The sequence below is a fragment of the Lepus europaeus genome, chromosome 3, assembly GCF_033115175.1.
Source record: "Lepus europaeus isolate LE1 chromosome 3, mLepTim1.pri, whole genome shotgun sequence".
In the NCBI taxonomy this organism is placed as follows: Eukaryota; Metazoa; Chordata; class Mammalia; order Lagomorpha; family Leporidae; genus Lepus; species Lepus europaeus.
In genome coordinates, this window is record NC_084829.1 from 140,506,218 (window position 1) to 140,521,419 (window position 15,202).

At 37.7% G+C, this 15,202-nt stretch overlaps 1 pseudogene; it reads left to right on the top strand.

The window, feature by feature from the left end:
* Nucleotides 1–15,202, top strand: part of LOC133756676 (POU domain, class 5, transcription factor 1-like) — a 67,751-nt pseudogene that overhangs the window by 20,465 nt on the left and 32,084 nt on the right.

A 15,202-nucleotide genomic window follows, 5' to 3' on the forward strand; every position in this document is an offset into this window, starting at 1 on the left:
CAACACCCAGTAGCTCACCGTGTGGATTTAGTTACCAACATTTACTTAGCATGTGCTGCTCTAAGCACTCCTAGAATATAAATGACCTTCACAACAATGATGCTAGGTAGATATCATTTTACCCCATTATACAGATGAAGAAACTGAAGTACAGAGAATTTCAGTAATTTGCTCCTAAGTTGGTTTCAGCTACTTGATTAGACGTCAGCCAGGTGATCAGAACCCAAACCAGCAGCATTTTGAACCAATATTGCATTCTCTCAGCAGTCTAAGGTGATGCTGTTAATTATGCAGGACCAAGCTGCGGTATGAGACAGGACTCTGAGAGTACACTGTTGTAAAGCATCAGAGGTTTGTGTTGTTGCTTTAAAAACAGTTACTATGATAACCTCTCGGTATTTCTGCTCTTTTCATGGACTGAAAAGAGTAGTAGTTTGGACTCCCCCCTACCTATTTGGAAGCTCTGGTTAAACAGGGAATGCCTGGTGGCAGGAGAATGCACCTAGTTGTCGCTGGAGTCAGGAGTAGAATTGTAACTGAGAAAGTGTGTAGTGCCTGGAGCTTCAGGAGTGCTGACCCCAAAGGCCAGCCACAGGACTCAGACCCCAGTCCTCCTCGCTTCTCCTTCTTGGGCTTGGGCAAAGGTCTTGCTGTGGCAACTCAAACAGTAGTATGTTCTTCATACACATTCTTTCCCTAGCCCTGTGTTCTGGAGTGTTTAATTGGTCTGCAGTGATAAAGCAGGTGAGTAGGACTGTAGTAGTCTGATTCACTGAAAGACACAGGCCTAAGGAATACTTCCACAGCACTTGCTACGTGGGACTCTTTAATATCTTTAGAATAGTAAGGGCATCTCCAAGCGCTTTATTCTGTATTTGCATATCTTCCATTGTAAGATGGAAGTATTGTTCATATGAAGAAAATACTAAGTAAATGTAGTAATCAGCTATGCTTCCCAGGAAAGGGATTGATGGCATGTGGGATGCTGGGTTTTGCCAACGATGCAAGCTAGACATTATAGACTCCCGTAGAGGTTTAACTTGCTTTTGAAGATATTTTAGCATTATTTTTCTTACTTTTTTTTCTCAATTCTGATTTCATTCCTTGGAATTTTTCCACATTTAAACATTCCTTATTGCTACATATAGCTCACGGAATGTTGAATTTTTTCTTCCCCTCCTTTAACTATGGACATATTCCAAAATGTTGCAGTTTCTTCCAATACCAAATTTGATTCTATTGCATTTACAAACTGCTTATGTAGCTGGGTTGAAACTGTGATCTGTCTCATAGATATTACATTGTATAGCAGTGAACTCTTAAAAATTCTGTAAATTCAGGGCATTAACTTTGTGCAATTTCCACCCCAAGCTTATAATATAAGGGTAATATGAATTGACAATAAAATGTATTCATAAGTACAAATACTAGGTTTGAGTCTCAAAATCAATTACAAATAAATTCAATTTTTTTTATAATGATTCCTTTCATTGAGAGAAAATTTGTATCTCCATGATGCTGAACATTTGAGTAGGGAATTTGGCAAATCCAGGACACCTAGAAATAGCAAAATACAACAAATAGAAAAAGCATCAGCAAACATTATAACCACATTTTACCTGTATGCTTTGTTGTCACTTAGATTCATTAACTTCAAAGTGGTAATATTCTCACTTTTATTATTTGAACATATTTTCTGTCTTTGTTTTTCCATCCACATGTCTTAAAACAAAATATTGCAAGCAAATATCGCAAACACATTACAATACAGTGAAGGCTCATAAAAAGGAAATGTTAGCATCTTTTGAACCTGAAAAAATATTTTTGTAATTCGCCCTGTTCCTTGGCAGGAATTATTGACAACAGTGTGACAATCTGGTTCTCATTTTTCTTGCCTTATCACCGCATAAACCTACATTTAATAGACTAAGTCAATAAATCAATCTTTTCTAGAAAGTATGAGTATCATTTCTGACATAGAAAAAGCAAAGGAATGTATAAGTGATGGAATACTGTAGTTTGATGGATGTCAGCAGAAAACGACAGCTTGACATGAAACGTCAAACTTCTGTGTACACTTCCTGTCTGGTGAACTCTCATGGGACCATTACTGAGCAGGGACACAGATCCTAGTGGCCAGCTTCCCTTCCTTTTAACCCCTTCCTCAACACTCATTCCCTCTTTGTTGACGTATTATTTTCTACGCATAAGGCAGACAAAGGAGTCAGCTTTAGATAAAGCTGTTGTCTTCTTGAAATTGTATCAGTGGAATTCATGAAATCTGAGCTCTATATATTAATAAATAAAAAAGTAATAGGATGCTCATAATTATTTAAGTCTTGATTAGCTGAAGACCGTTTCTTTTTTAAAATTTTATTTATTTTCATTTTATTTTGAAAGACACATGCACACACACATACACACACAGAGAGAGAAATACCGAAAAAGAGACAAGGAGACAGAGAGAGATCTTCCATCTAATCATTCACTCCCCAAATGCCCACAACAGCCGGGGCTGGGCCAGGCTGAAACCAGGAGCTCAGACTCAGTCTAGGCCTTCCACATGGGTGGCAGGGAACCAGGTACTTGAACCATCACCTGTTGCCTTCCAAGGTGCACATTAGTAGGTTGCTGGATTGGAAGTGGAGCAGCTACGACTCAAATCAGGCACTCTAATATGAATGTGAGCATCTTAACTGCTATGCCGAATGCCCACCTTGCTGAAGACTATTTCTTACCTCTCAAACAACAAAGTCATGTCATATGGCCAATAGGCTCTTGAAACACACACTGCACACTTCCAGCCAAAACACACGCATGCATGTGCATGTACATATAACCCTAGTATTTACCCACAGCTATTCAGGAATACTTTCAGAAGCTTCCTCATCTGTGTTCACGTTCCTCTCTGAAAAATTGTCACTTTGAACCCCCATTTTCCCTTCAAATGGCTTCTTACATTCCAGTAATCCAGCTGAGTGTCATCGAAACATAAGTTTTCGTAAGACATATTTTATGAACATTCCATGGGGTCCTTGTATCATGAATTTTAAATTGCTTGCATCAAAATAAAATTATCTTTTAATTCGATTTTCCATGAACTTTTGAAGTACCTTCAGATGTTTCTCTCTCATTGAAAACACTACTTCAAATTCTTGGTCTTCACTGATCTTTTCCAGCGGATCTCAACTGTCTTGGCCACTGCAAGCCTTCCAATGATGCAATACAATACACCAGTGCACGCTTCATCTAATTTTCTTTTTATTTGATATTATTTTCTGTTTTTCAATTTAGGCTATTTTAGGTTTATGTTACTGAAGGAAAGGCATAATGTCTTCTGTGTGCTCCAAGCCGACAAGATGTCCTTGACTAAACTAGAATTCCTGGCAGGGAGAAAGGGTGAGACAATGGATAGGAATCTTTAGCCAAATGGACAGAATGATTTCTTATTCTGGTTGTAGGAACACGTGGGACTTCATCCCGCGGATTCTGGAGCTCCTGCTGAAGATCAGCTAGCTATCCTGGTAAAGCCCATGGCAGTTTTCTTTGCAGTAAAAATGGCTTTTGAGATAGAACCAAATTTGGCTTTAGAACTGCAGATACACATGAGAACTTGTATGTGTAGAACAAACAATTTCTTGCTGCCTATTGCTTGTGGGACATTTGCCAAGAAAAAACAATTTGCTTTGCTGAAAGAGCCCAGTTAGCCATTACAGGAGAATGTTTTTCCAAGATTGCTTATCGGTGAATTTAATAGGACTCAGAGGTTTGTGTGGTTTGTATAAAATGCTAGTTACTTTTTAAAACCTCCAGTTTCTCCCCATTTTCCTTTATGAATCTGAAATCTTTCCTAATTGTAGTACAATCAGTAAGATTAGTACATTTCTAAATGAGTAGATAGTAATGGATAATTAAATACTTAATGATGAAATGGATTTAGCTAATATATTGCTGTTCCACACAGACAGCCCCTCCATTCAAAGAGACTCTTCAGTATGATACAGGAGTTCAAGTTGTTAGCTACAGATCTGGTTTTGTAGTTGTGTACTCTGAACATGAGAGGATTTCTATAGGGAAGATAGGTCTTTGTTCCCCCTTGACTGATTGATTGATAGGCTCATTCACTTAACAAGTGTTATTGGGCCACATAGATTCACACAGAGAGAAAAGAGTAAGACTATTTTCGTCCTTAGTGAAGTCAGAGTCCTGTAGTAGGTGGCTGACATGGAAATTAAAGCTTACCATACAGAATACTAAGCAAAATGAAAGAGGCTCAGTGCTTCTACTTGAATCAGACTCTCATGGAAACACTTTGAGTGAGCCCTCAACTTCGCTTAATGTAAATATTTACATGTATAGAGTTTGACAAAAGAGAACATAGAGCTGAGAGACTTTAACTCACTTGTGATAGCATGATGTTATGAGGTCAAACTTGTGATTTGAATTTGAAAATCAGAAAATCTACTTTGACTTGTGAAAAATTCCATTGGTTTTTTTGGCTGATCCAGTAATTCTTCTCAGAGGTCAAGAGTGATATGGAGGGGCCGGCGCCGTGGCGCACTAGGTTAATCTTCTGCCTGTGGCGCTGGCTTCTGATATGGGTGCCGGTTCTAGTCCCAGTTGCTCCTCTTCCGGGCCAGCTCTCTGCTGTGGCCCAGGAGGGCAGTGGAGGATGGCCCAAGTACTTGGGCCCCTGCACCTGCATGGGAGACTGGGAGGAAGCACCTGGCTCCTGGCTTCAGATTGGTGCAGCCTCCGGCCATTGCGGTCATTTGGAGGGTGAACCAAAGGAAGGAAGACCTTTCTTTCTGTCTCTCTCTCTCACTGTCTGTAACTCTACCTGACAAATAAATAAATAAATAAAATCTTAAAAAAAGAGTGATATGAAATTTCATATTGAAATTGAAATTGTGTGAATAGTTATCAGTATAATTATCAATCTAGTAACTGTAAATAAAATCTTTATCAATAGAACATGGATAAGAGTTGCTTTTCCCAATAGTGAGGGTGCATGGAGTATTGAATTTTGCTTGAAAATAAGTTAAAAGTGATAAATAATATGTAAGTTATTAAAATATTAATTATTTTATATTAGTTAGATATTCCTTAATAAACCTATTTCTGATTCAGTACTTATCCCAAAAGATACAAATCTTCAATGAAAGGACAGATGTAGCTGGGGAAAGAAATCAAAATTAAAAAAATAATTTATTTATTTCCCTTTTATTTGAGAGAAAGAACGAAAAAGAGAGAGCTTGATCTCCTATCCACTGATCCACTCCTGGAATCCATGCAATAATTAGGACTGGACCAGGTTGAAGCTTGGAACTCAGAACTCAATCCAGGTCTCATACATGGGTGACAGAACCCCAAGTGCTTCAGCCATCTTCTGCTACCTCCAAGAGTGTTCATTAACAGAAAGCTGAATGAGACCAAGGTTGAAACTCAAACCCAGGCGTTCCAATGTTGGATGGCATGGTCACAGCAGAGACTTGAACACTATGGTAGGGGGCTGCCCTGGTAGAAGAAATTTGAATCCTCTATTCTAGAAAACCTTTGAGGGAGAGTTGAATATAAATGCCATTTGCCTTAGAGGCATTTTAGAATTGTCTCTATTTCTTATGTAACTTTTTGTTAGGAAAGTCTCCCAAGGGAGAACATGGACTACCCAAGCTGGTTTCAGGGTGCTGTTGCAATGGGAACTCCTCCCTACCTCCCTTCTCAAACTAGGAATGAAAGAAGTGTAAATGCTTGCTTTTTCTTTATTAATCTATGTTTTCTAAGTAAGGAGCCATTAGAGGAAAAGACTCTGCTCTTACTTTCACCTCTAGATGTAGGAAATTAGTCATTAATTAGACTAAAATGCAGGCATTACTTGTAAATTTGCCTGTGTTTTCTGGTCTCATTAGTGCTCTTCTGGACTGCAAGATAATGAGCATAATGTAATTAAAGAGTAAACACTAGGCAACTACAACCAGAGTCGGTACTTTTGGTAACAATCAGAGAATGAGTAATTTCTGCTCAATGAGGGTGGTCTTTTCTCGATTTGAACTTTGCTTGTTCTCTTTCCCCCTGTGGCCAGAGACTTATGTAAAAATCCCAGTTTATGCTGTAGTTTGGAGAATAATACACAAATTGTAGTGTTGAGGACAGAGACACAGAGATATGGGGGCGAAAAGGTTGATACCCTAAGGAGAAAGCTGAAATATCATGCAGGTAGAGAAGTCCTGCCAGGGAAGAATTGGCAGCTTCCTTTTTCAGGGAAGGAAAACCGGCTTAGAAATGCAAAATGTGATGGTTCTGTACTTAAGGTATCAGTTTGATCAGTTGGAGACTGAAAGAATTAGAACTGAACATTTTCCTCAAAGATTTAACACGGTGACAGTAGCAAACCCTATCTCATGGAAAATTGGAAGGTGAGGATTTCATGGAGCACTAGTTAAAAATTAAGACCCCAGAAGATCTCTCCATCAGTAGTCAATTTCCCTAACTCTCAACTGAGCATAGAGCTGGTAGGTAAGAATAAAGTCACCTAAAGTGTTTCATGATCTGCATAAAATAGACTATGGAGCAGCATTTACAGATTCAACAAGCACAAGGCATCTGTAAGAGTACTTGATATGACTTGACTTTGTTGAGGCCTGAATGTGATCACGTTGGTGATGCAATCAAAGCATCTCCTGCATAGCCTATCTGACCAATCAGTGTTGGCTCTCAGTGAGCATCTTCTCTCCTTCCACAACTGATCAGTGTATTGTAATAACTGAAGCAGAGCATTGGGCATGGGGCTCTTTGTTGGGGTTTACAGCTAGAAATGAATGAGAGAATAAAAATGTGATTATTTTCAACTGAAGAAAATTTTGTGTATTTAGTAAGTTCAATATTCTCAGACTCATTAAGTATTTGAAGAGTTAGCATAATTTTTTTCAGGTGTGAATTAGATATCTTAGGAGGAGTTTAGTTATAAAAGTACTTACAAATTTGAGAAGTCATGGATGCTTCAATATATGCTTATTGTAAATGGCAAGAGAATCTCTTTTTCTTTAATGTTCTTTCCCTCAGTGGATAGATAAGCTGGGATATTCTCCCCCTTTTACAGAATGGTACCCTAAAGGGCTTGTCCTGTGAAATATTATTAAATGAATAGGAATTTCTCCTTGTTCCCAACTCCACATTTATACCCTATACCTTTCCATGTACCCCCAGGCACACCTGATACCATCTCCATTGTCTCTGGCTCTCACAGGTGAATTGTTACTTCTCTGCCTGTGTCTTGATCGCTTCTGCATTCTATCAACATCTTGTTTTCTAATTTGCAATCTTAGGGATAGTATTGAACTAAAGTGAAACTTACTAAGGTTATTATACTAATCTATACCTGTAAACTAATGAGATAGAGCTGGATGAAATCCCAGAGATTTTGTTCTCATTCAGTGAATAAAGGAATTTTTAAAAATTATTTATGAGAGAGAGAGAGAGAGAGAGAGATTGAGATTCCCATCCACTGGTTCATTCCCCAGATTTTTGCAACATCTTAACTACTAGGCCAGTGATCTACTTCAGTAGAAGATGTTACTTATGGCCATTGGTAGATAGTAGACTCACTGTTAATTCTATATAACCCAAAGGACTGCTTGTACCCATGACTAGTAGAGATTAATTAGGAAAGACATTTTGTGTGTATGTGTATGAAGATAGACTTCTTAATTCTTTCCTATCAAAGTATCACGTCAATGAATGACCAATCATTGTCCTAAGGACTCACTCTTTTTCATCAGTTTTAAAAGGCACAATTCTAGGAAGCACAAAGATGTCGTTGCCAATTTGCTTTCCTGAGCACCTGTTGTGTCTGAGTATCAGAGAAGGCAATATGCAATATGAAACTACCAGTGCTTATGATTTTCCCTCTTCAAAGTAATGGATGGCAAAAGGAAGAAATCTAGAATTCATTACTTCAAATCATTTGTTACCTAAGTGGATTTTAAGCCATGTTGTAGAACTATTATGATTCACCATCACAGGAAAGGGACAATTTATTCTGACCTAGGAAGATGCACTGGGTATGATATATGTTGAAATGATTTGTTAAAAAGAAATTATTTCTAGATTAAACTTCCTCAAGTTACAGTCTAACCTTTTAGGAAATCTTTTTCATTTATGCTTTGCTGGCCATATATTGAGTTTTCACATTTTGCATTTCTGTCATTTTAACTAATAATGTTTGATGTGACTCCCTGTCGTCATATTTCTGCTAATTATTCTCTAGCTGCTGCCTGTATTTGCCCCCTGGCAGGCAGAGAAGCAAATGTTTGTAATTCCAAGTCTCTAGAATATTTAAATTTGATTAGTCGCAAAAATATGTTTCTTGTTCATAAACATTATGGCTCTCAAGCTAATCATAGTACAGTGATATGGATGATTTTGATTGCCACCTGTCTTTTGCAGGCTGCTTCTTCCTAGTTTTTCAATTTTTCAGATACTGTTTGCTTGCTTATTTTGAGACTATTTCAAAGAAGAGAGAATGAAACATTTACTTGTCAGCAGTATTTTTTTTTAATCACACAGCAGAACAGTATTGATTTCATCAAAGCATAAAGGCTAAACATGAAAATCTTAAAAAAAAAATAAAAGGACCCACATGCCCTCAATGGAAATTGCAAAATAGCAGTTGGCTTTCACCAAAACCCTGATAGACATTAAAATGTGTGCTGTTTGCATTTTTTTTAGACGAGCTAAACTCCAAGTTTATTTTTGAAGAAAAGTGGACAAAGACACTCAAAGTATGCATAGGGGTGAAAAATAAGCACAAATGTGAAATCCTGTGTGAACAAACAAAGTTAGCTTTTACTTAAACTTGACTGTTTTAAAAGATTTCCTTCAAGTTTTGCTTTTTGGCGCTAAGGCTACAGAAAGGGGAAATGACCTAAACTTGCTACGGTTTTAGATAAATTTTGCATGTTGGAGAATTTCTCAACTCAGGAGTACGTTATAATCATGCCAAATCTGTAGGATCCATTGAACAAGACACATCCTGTTTTTTGATGGGTGTGATGGCAATCCTCTTTTCTTCATAAGAATGAGATGTAAATAAACCACTTGTGAAGGGTTTTTCTTAATAGGATACATGTGCCTTAGTTGAGAGAGATGATCTTTTCATAAGTATGTATTTGGTAACTGTCTAAATGGTAGGGCTTTGCATATTTTATTACGTCTCCTTACTGCTTTGAAGTCATTATAGCTTCTCTAAAAAGTAAAAAGAACTCATTTAAAACTCATATGCTTAAAGATCTGCATATCTAATCTGAGTATTTAGTTATGAATGCTTTATTGTACAGAAAGATATAGTAGCTTTGTCATTATTGATTTTTCCTCCACTATTTAAAAAATTATGCTAAATTCACAAAGCTGTTAAGTGGTAAAAAAAATATTTGCAGAACTTATTTGTGAGGAATTACACATAAATGAGAAGTTAATCTTTTGGAAAATTTTCTCAGGATTTCAATGTAAAGAGCCAGCTTATGAGACTGATGTAATATATTTCTGTTTACAAAGCACTGTTAAATGTGTCCTTTTATTGATTCACAAAAATCCTATGATGTTGCTACTGCTGTCAACCTAAAGTTGAAGCAACAAAGACTAATGTATATGCTGCTTAGCCTTCCTATCTTTCTGTTATATAATCTCCATTCTCTACCACGTCTTCTCTTTGCCTTATTGTGTATTTCCAAGACAACCTGGGATGTGCACATTTTCAAGGTTATATGCCTGTGCCAGCTTCTTGCTTTTGAATAGCTTGATTTTATTCAGATTGTTATTTCAAAGAAGTTGATTGAGATAACTTATAGTGTTTTCAGTGTGTCTGGCACATAGTAGGAACCCAGATATTTGTTGAATTAGTGGATAAAATATGTAAGGTAAAAGGAATGGATGATTCCATGTTTTATTGCTCAGATAGAAGTGATTCATTTTGAGGGAGGCCATAGGAAGCAAACAAGAAAGATGTGGTTTCTGAATCCTTACCGTCATTATCACCTGAAGAATTGTTATGAATACAGAATGTGAGCTCCATCCCTGATCTACTGCATTTGTCTGTTACTGTGCAAGATCTTGCCTTGGTGTGAAGACTGCGGTTGTATCTCCCAAAGATTTATGGGCTAGATGCATAGTGCTCTGTGTAGCAGTGCACAGTGTGGCACATTAAGAGTTGGGAAAGGTAATTAGGTAATGGAGAAATTACCCTTGGAAGGAACTCATGCTGGTCTCATGTGATGGGCTAGTTCTCACAAAAGCAGGCTGTTATAAAGCAAGACCACTCCATATTCTTGGCCCCTTTGCTATGTAACTGTTACACTTTCTGCTTTTCTACTATTTTGTGTTCCAGCCATAGAGCCCCCTCACTACAGGCCAAAGAGATGGGGCTACTTGACCTTGAGCTTGTCCTCCAAAACTGAGGGCTAAATAAACTTCTTTTCTTTATAAAATACCAATAGTCTATTATGGTAATACAGAAAGGACTAACACTGTGATGTGGCATGATGTCTGCCATTTTACCAGGTGATGTTGTATTAGGATTGTTGCACAGTGCAATGTCCTCAACCTTTATTACATGACATAATTACTTGGGGAAATAAAAGTAAAGTGATAAAATAAAATGAAATGACTAGTTCTCACTATAGATCAGTTATTATAGTCTTGGGATAGAGACATTAAATATTGATTTTTCTTAAAGCCCCACTGATGATGTTAGGGGGCATCCAGGAGTGAGAATCACTGCTGTAGTGTAAAATCCTTAATGGGCATCAGAACATCTCATCCTGTTATTGGCAAAGCATTGGATTTAATGTAAGATATTTAATTTGGTAGAGCCCAGTTTTATGATTTATAAGGCAGAGGTCATTTGGAAGTCAAGCTTCTTACATTGCTAACATTTAGCAATTCCAAGAATGTGGGACTCTATCTGTAGTATTTCTTAACAGTATTTATGGTTCTTCATTTATGTGGCTTCATAATGGGGCTTGTACTACGTGACTGTCAACTGTTCAAGGAACTCCTTCAAGACTGTGTAAAGCTGCCTTGGTATGTGTTTCAGTGCACATACATGCCACTTTCTTTTGCCAGTAGGATAAAATCCAATCAATTTCTAAGGAGTTTGGCCCTGAGCAACCAAACACTAAGAGATGTCTATGCTACAAGGCATTGATTCAACATCAGCTGAGGAAGCGCAGATATTGCTGATAAAGATCGACTCTCATCCAGAGATAAGTTCTTTTATATTTAATGGATTTTCTTTTATTTTTTCCCTCATCATCCTTTATTTATTTTTTTATTTGACAGATAGAGTTAGACAGTGAGAGAGAGAGAGAGAGAGAGACAGAGAGAGAGAGAAAGGTCTTCCTTCCATTGGTTCACCCCCCAAATGGCTGCTATGGCCAGAGCTATGCCAATCTGAAGCCAGGAGCCAGGTGCTTCTCCTGGTCTCCCATGCAGGTACAGGGCCCAAGCACTTGGGCCATCCTCTACGGCCCTCCCTGGCCACAGCAGAGAGCTGGACTGGAAGAGGAGCAGCTGGGACTAGAACCCGGCACCCATAGGGGATGCTGGCACCGTAGGTGGAGGATTAACCAAGTGAGCCACAGCACCAGCTCCCTTATTAAAAAATAAAAAAAGATTTATTTATTTGAGTTAAAGAGACATACAGAGAGACAGACATACAGACACACACACACACACACAGAGAAAATATTTTCCATTTGCGGGATCATTCTCCAGATGGCCACATTGGCTACGTCTGGGCCAGGCTGAAGCCAGGAGCTTCATCCGCATCTCCCATGTGGATGGTAGGAGACTAAACACTTGGGCCATTTTCCATTGCATTTCCTGGGCCATTAGCGAGGAGCTGGATTTAAAGTGGACCAATTAAAAATGGGGACATGAACTGGCACACATATGAGATGCTGGTATTGCAGGCAGTGGCTTCACCAACTACGCCACAAGGCTGGGTCCCCTTCTCATCTTTTATATGGAGTATAGCATCAAGCAGAAAAATAAGAAAAGCTATAAGAAATCTGAGTTTGAGGGTGCATTTCAGGTTAATTAAATGCATTTGAAGATAATTGCCTTGTTTAGGAAGCAGTGGAGGACAGCAAAAATTTTTGCAATGGAAAAATTATCTGAGACACTGAAATATTTGCTGAATTAATGAATGAGTCCTAATAAGAAGTTCAGCCAGAGCTATAAGGAGGCTGATTAGTTGAAAAAGATGAGATGGCTATTAGCTTATTTCCAGACAGGGAATACTGAGTTAGATGTGGGAGATGATAAAGGGCATAGAAAGGAAAAAATGATGACAGACAAATTGCCACTTGGGAGATAAATATTACATTAGAGTTGTGCTTCTCAAACTTAGACATGTCTAAGAATTACCTGGAAAGCCTGGAAGGTCCTGATTCCTTGACTGCACCTCCAGAGATTCTGGATTAATGATCTGAGGCAAGGCCCATGAATTCACATTTTGAGCAAGCTCTTAGGTAGTGTGGTTCTGATGCTGCTGGTCTGAATACTATGTTTTTAATAGCTTTGCATTTAGACTTGGGAACCTGCAGTAGAGTATTTTGCTTTCAGTTTTGATTCTGCCCCTTCCTGGCTCTGATATATTAAGCAACTCTACCAACAATGCTTAAAATGCCATTATGTATCACTTTTCCAGGGATTTTATTAAAGTGCAGATTCTGATTCAGTTGGTCTGGGATGGGGGATGACCTTCAGAATTCCTGACCAGCTCCTAGTGACATCCGTGTAGCTGGCTCCTGAATCATTCTACCATCACCCAGTTCCCACACCATCATTTCCAGAGTGATCAAATGCCCCTGCCCTGATGTGATTGCCATTGAGGGAGCTTTTGCCAGAACGGAGCCAATGCAGGCACTGTGCCCTCGAACTGTCACAGCTTTCAGCTAAATAACCCTTTTCTCTTTATAATGTTAGCTGCTTCAACTATTTCATGATAGTGACATAAATCTGACTAATACTTTAGTAGGTTGATAGAGACAGGAACTAGAAAAGACAAGTCTGAGGTTTGCTCTGACTAGGAGAATTTGGGCATATTTATAGCAAAACAGAAGTCAGAAAGAGCTGGCTTATGAAAAATGTTGATTTTAGGAGAAAGTAGCCAGCAGTTGAAAATATAAAACAGAAATATACTTGAAAAATAATTTTATCCTGAAATACTAAATTTAGGAGCTGTACACATATGATTGAATGATATTTTTGAATGTGTGGGTGTCCACAGAGAAGAGATTAAGTACAGAATCTGTGAGAATAGATAACATTTGGAAGATGTGAGAAGGAAAAGGCAACATCTAAAGTCAGATCACATGTTAGCACCTTGTCATAGCAACATTACTTGTCCAACCCCGGGCTACATCAACAGATTGTATGTCCTCATGACAGGATAACAGTCTTTTGAGTTTCCTCCGTGCTGCCTTACTTGGAAATTAGGAAGGCATCCCATTTGTGCGTGTAAGGTTTATGATCAGCCATTCAATGAGTAGTGAAAGACATATATCTAATATTTATTAATGTCTTGGAGCAAATCGTAGGCATGTTGAAAATACTGCAACTGAAGGGGAGCACAAATTTTATGTAAGAACAAAGAGGAAGAAGTGAAGGATTCTGCAACTGGATATCCACAAAAAAGATATTTCATGCCTTGATTTGCCTATCAATTCAGACAGGTGGGCATATATGAAGTTTAAGAGAAAATTCTTCTCATTAGCTGATGGAGCGCAGCATCTTCACAGAGATAATTGATTCATTGGGTGGAATATAAGTGAATTTGCCCAACAGTTAGTAATCACATGATTTTAAAAAAGAAGTATGCTTGATTTAAGATACAAGTATTTGATTATGCCACAATGAGGTTTAGCGATATTCTTAAGGATGCTTCTAAATAATGGCCTCAGATACTAAGACAGGTTGGTGAAGAATTTCCTTTTTCCTTCACCCTAAAAAACTGGCTCTTGTGATTTTTGGGTACTTTTATTTTTCCCCTTTAAAATTTAAAGTACTTGGTGTTAAAATCCGGCCATTTTAAAGTTTGACTCGCAATCATCTAGACTTCAAATCAACAGAGGTCTCTTTCTAACATTGATTTACTCTCAGAGGGTCATTCATAAACATATTCATTACAGACACACTCCACGGATATTCAATAACACATCAATCACTGAGCTGTTTACATTAAGAGACACAATTGAAATTGAACAATATAATTCAATAAAATTACTGGTCTTTTTATTTATTCATCTAAACCCTAGTTGCTCAATCACTGTAAACAGATCCATTGAAAACAATTCACTTTTCTGTTGTTTCAAGATTGATCTTCTCAAACACATGATTATTCTTAATTCAGACAAAATATTTCATCTCTTTAAGTACATGGAGAGGAATTGGAGCCAGCTGAATGCAATAAGGGATGAGGAAGGAAGACGCTCAATAAAAGGAAATGAAACCTGTTTACAAATCTGGGATCTAAACACTTGTGAGGTTTGTGGTTTTGGAAACTATATTCATATGTTAGAGGAGAAAATGATGAATGTTGGATAAACATGAGTTCAAAATGGCCTGGGTTGGATTCTTATTCCTCTTTGCACCCTAGGATCCCCTTTTAAGCAAAGAGATCTTCTTGACTTCAAAGAATGTCCATTGAGGCAAGAGATCTATGAAATGGCAAGAGAGAGAGAGCAATCTGTATTCTTCTGAGAACTTCCTGATATATCTACTATTCAGTAGACAGAAGATAAAATATGGAAGCAATCATAAAAACAATTAATGTACATATTCCTCATGAGATACATCAAATTATTGTTTCAAATAAGTGGTAAATCTTGGTTTCCTCAATCTGTTTTTTGTTTCTAGTCCTTCCACTCAGAATATATGATACTGAAAATATGTTAAACATGGCTCTTGGGCAAATTAGAAACAGAGGATGGTAATGCATTAGGAACATTTTTTTAATTTTAATTTAAGATGTTGCATGTATTCAGGAGGTAAAGAAAGTTAATTTAAGCACATTCTGGAATTATAAGGATGACCAACAATGAATCAAATATTGTTTCAGTGCCCTTGGGCATATGCGCTTATTATTGACATTTGAAACTTGATAGTTTTTAAAGAAATAAAACAGCCTGTTGGAACTACTGAA